Here is a 4,604-nt window from a genome sequence, read left to right on the forward strand (position 1 = left end):
CTACACAGCCGCCCATTTAAACACCAAAAACTACCGCCAAATTCCCAAAAACCCAAACTTGCTACCATTACAGACTCAAAGATTGTGCAATGGAACACTGCTATCACCAATTACATGCGCACTGGCCAATGCGATTCAGCTCTACGCATATTCCAATCCATGACTCGACGCACTTCAGTTTCTTGGAACGCAATGGTATCCGGGTACCTATTAAACAAAAGGTTCAATCTTGCACGCCAGATGTTCGACAAAATGCCCAGCAGAGATTTGGTTTCATGGAATGTCATGATCACTGGGTGTGTTCGAAATGGGAATTTAGGCGATGCCCGGAAGCTGTTCGATCAAATGCCGGAACGAGATTCGGTTTCTTGGAACGCGATGTTGTCGGGTTATGCTCAGAATGGGTATGTGGAGGAAGCAAGGATGGTTTTTGATAAGATACCGAATAAGAATTCGATATCGTGGAATGTGATACTTGCGGCTTACGTGCAGAATGGGAGGATAGAGGATGCGCGGAAGTTGTTTGAGTCGAATTTGGATTGGGATGTGATTTCTTGGAACTGTTTGATGGGTGGGTATGTGAGGAAAAAGAGATTAGTTGATGCAAGATGGTTTTTTGATAAAATGCCGATACGGGATGAAGTTTCTTGGAATACGATGATTTCGGGGTACGCCCAGAATGGACAGTTATCTGAAGCCCAGAAGTTGTTTGATGAATCGCCGGTTAAAGATGTGTACACGTGGACCGCTATGGTGTCTGGGTATGTGCAGAACGGTATGATAGATGAAGCTAGAAGAGTGTTTGATGAAATGCCTGTAAAGAATTCTGTTTCATGGAATGCGATAATTGCTGGTTACTTGCAGTGTAAGAAAATTGAAGTTGCAAAGGAGTTGTTTGATTCGATGCCTTGTAAAAACGTTAGTTCTTGGAACACGATGATTACTGGGTTTGCACAGAGTGGCTCCATTGGTCATGCTAGGGATTTATTTGAAAAAATGCCTTTGCGTGATTGCATTTCATGGGGTGCAATTATTGCAGGGTATGCTCATTTAGGCCACAATGAAGAAGCGTTAAATTTATTTGTAGAAATGAAAAGAAATGGAGAAAAGGGAAATAGATCTATATTTTCTTGCATTTTGAGCACGTGTGCTGAGATAACTTCATTAGAATTGGGATACCAATTGCATGCACAGCTTGTTAAAGTAGGGCTTGTATCTGGATGGTATGTAGGCAATGCATTACTGTCTATGTATTGTAAATGTGGAAACATCGATGAAGCTAATGTTATATTTGAAGAGATTTCTGATAAAGATATTGTTTCATGGAACACAATCATTGCTGGATATGCACGACATGGTTTTGGTAAAGAGGCTTTAAGAGTTTTTGAGTCAACGAAGAGAAGCGGAGTCAAACCAGATGAAGTGACTATGGTAATCATCTGTTATGAATTCTTTGTCTCATAGCATTTTGTGCATATAAACGAACCGAACGTTCAGTGAACCGTTCATAAACCATTTTGGCGGGATGTTTGTTTATGTTCGTTTATTAACATGAACACATGTCTTGTTCGTTTATTTATGCTCATGAACGGTCATTTAGGTTCATTCATTTAGTTCGTTATATTCATTCATTTGCGTACGCTAGTTTACATTTGATTAAGTTCATTCTTTTACGTCATATTCATTTAAAAATTCCTTCTAGTTTTAATAACCTTTTAGGCCCCACTGAAATTTAGTTTAGTTTTAATAACTTTTTAGGCCCAACACACAGCTGTTCACATTTACTTTTTAATTGATTTGGCTCAGTTTTGTTCGTTTATCTCTGTTCAATTGTGTTTGTTTGTTTATGTTCGTGAACCGTTCGCTTATACTGATAACGAACGAGAACACATTCATCTTCTTAACAAAAACACGAACAAGAAAGCCCTGTTCGTTTATTTGTTTGTGTTAAATTGTTTCTTCGGTCAAAGTTAAATAGACGATCGAGAACATGCTCGGTCCGTATTTGTTCTGTTTGTTTACTAGCCTAATTGACATGATTGGATATTTAATGTATTATACTTGCTCGTTTGTGTTCATTTATGTTTGTCCGTTTACGTTCGTTGACTGTTCGTATATATGCAGGTTGGCGTGCTGTCTGCATGTAGTCACAGTGGTCTAGTAGAAAGAGGGACACACTACTTTCACACAATGAACCATGATTATAACATAACTACTAATTCAAAACACTATACATGCATGATTGATCTACTGGGCTGAGCAGGGCGGTTAGATGAAGCCCAAAATCTGATGAAAAACATGCCCTTTGAACCAGATGCCGCCACATGGGGCGCTTTACTTGGTGCCAGTAGAATATACGGAAACACTGACTTAGCCGAAACAGCAGCTCAAATGGTTTTCAAAATGGAGCCTGATAATGCAGGCATGTATGTGATTTTATCAAACTTATATGCATCTTCGGGTCGATGGAGTGATGTTGGAGCAATGAGGTTGAAAATGAGGGACACGGGTGTGAAAAAAGTCCCGGGTTATAGTTGGGTTGAAGTGCAAAACAAGATCCATGTGTTTTCGGTTGGGGATTGTACCCACCCAGATACAGTTAGAATATATGGTTATCTTGAAGAAATGTATTTTAGATTGAAGGAAGAAGGTTATATTTCTTCTCCCAAGTTGGTTTTGCATGATGTAGAAGAAGAGGAAAAGGAGCATATGCTGAGGTACCACAGTGAAAAACTGGCAGTGGCGTTTGGGATTATTAATATACAAAGCGGGCGACCGATTCGTGTGTTTAAAAACTTGAGGGTTTGTGGTGACTGTCATAATGTTATTAAATACATATCAAAGATTGTAGGGAGGTTGATAATTGTGAGTGATTCTCACCGGTTTCATCATTTTAAGGACGGTGTATGTTCTTGTGGTGATTGTTGGTGAATGATGATATGAGGAGAGTTTAATTAAGGTGTTTGAATTCGTATAGGCGGGCGGAGGGTTCAAGGTGGGACCCACAACAGCATGAGTCTCACAAGTCGACGGAAATCAAACGGCTCGTCGTCGATTGCATGGTGGTTTGCAGCAGGACTGGTTATGCATACTCTTAGATTGGTAAAATATGACATCGGACATGGTTGTTGACTGAGTTCAAATGACATCACCATGGGTGCATAAGTACCCTCCAACATGTGTTTATGTTGCGGGGTTTGGAGATGATGTTGCCGGATGTCGTGCTCGTTGTTGTTGGGTTCGATCTCGTGTGAATGTGATGTATGTTTTTTGAAAATGTCCCATGTTTAGATCTGAATGAGGGACTATATGCAGGTCTATATGTGAAGGATAAACCTATCTGTGGTGTATGGACTTAAAAAATCTCTATAAGTCACGTTTAGGCCTATACGTGACGGACATGCCCCATATAAGCCACTTATCAGTGGCGTATATGGGTGTCTATACGTCACGTAAAAGCTTATACATGACGTAAAGCCTTTTTCTATATTATATAATAGTTTATAACATAATGCATAATATCCAAAAGTAACAATATCGACAAACACTACCATCATCATCATCATCATGCTTGTAGTTCAAGCTTTACAAATGTTAGTTGAATCCAAAAACCAAACTTGCTAGAATCATACCGATAATCAGACGAATTAGTATCAACATACTCATCAAGCCAATTTAGTGCTTCTTGTTTAATATTATTATGCAAGAAACAATACATAGCATCATAATCATAATCATCATGTTGTCAGACATTTTCCTAAGATACGCGCGCGGCTCCTAAAAGCCGATAAAATTGTGGTTGTGCGTCTCGTGTATACATTATATACTTTCATCACAAGCTAACAAATCACAAGCTAACAATTGCACTCATTAAAAATACCAAATAAACATTAAAATAAAGCGAATAACTTTGGCGATTGTGCATCTACTTTATGCAACAAAACAGTAATCACTTTGGATTATATTCAAGAAGCTAAATAAACTCACCGATTAAATGAAAAAATAAAGAAATAAAAAATCAAAGCATATTTCGATAGCCACAAAGGTTATCACTAATCAGTGTTTCTCTCATTATTTGTCCCACATCGGAAGCTTACAAAAGTTATATTCACTTTATAAGACACGCTCCGCTGCTAGCTGCCACCGGGCTTGGTAGCGCATGCCTGTAACTCAAGTGAGGGTATAATGAAGGTTGGACCTGAACGGTTTCAGGTTGGTTGGTCCTGTCATTGCGTTAGCTGGCTTGCCCTTTCCAAGTTGCGAGTTGGGTCATGTGGCTCGAGCGTAGGCATGAGTCACGTGACCCGTAGAGTAGGGGGCACCGCGTAAGCTGGCTTCACAGAGCATCGAAAACCCCTCGCTCGTGACAGTGGGAGGATAATGAGCCGTGACAGTGGGAGGATAATGAGCCGGAGCACTGACATCGCCGTATAACCTCCTGGATAGTCTCAATCGAACAACCATCTTTTTGCTAAATGTTTTTTCGAACCATTGTGCTGCCATGTTTTTTTGTTTACGGAAAATATTTGGTTTGTATTTTCTTGTATCGAATGACCTTGTTTTGGTTTGAAACTTTTATCACGTACTCTCACATGTATTAGGTT

General features: G+C 39.6%; 1 pseudogene across 1 annotated transcript; it reads left to right on the plus strand.

The window, feature by feature from the left end:
* Nucleotides 1-3,067, plus strand: LOC143544731 (pentatricopeptide repeat-containing protein At4g02750-like; annotated as a pseudogene). The gene is made up of 2 exons (XR_013137302.1): nucleotides 1-1,431; nucleotides 2,125-3,067. The product of XR_013137302.1 is annotated as a pentatricopeptide repeat-containing protein At4g02750-like (transcript).
* The last annotated feature ends 1,537 nt before the right edge of the window (nucleotides 3,068-4,604 follow it).

The sequence above is a fragment of the Bidens hawaiensis genome, unplaced genomic scaffold (assembly GCF_021521415.1).
Source record: "Bidens hawaiensis isolate Kalapana, Puna unplaced genomic scaffold, B.hawaiensis_p1.1 tig00013743_1, whole genome shotgun sequence".
Lineage (NCBI taxonomy): Eukaryota > Viridiplantae > Streptophyta > Magnoliopsida > Asterales > Asteraceae > Bidens > Bidens hawaiensis.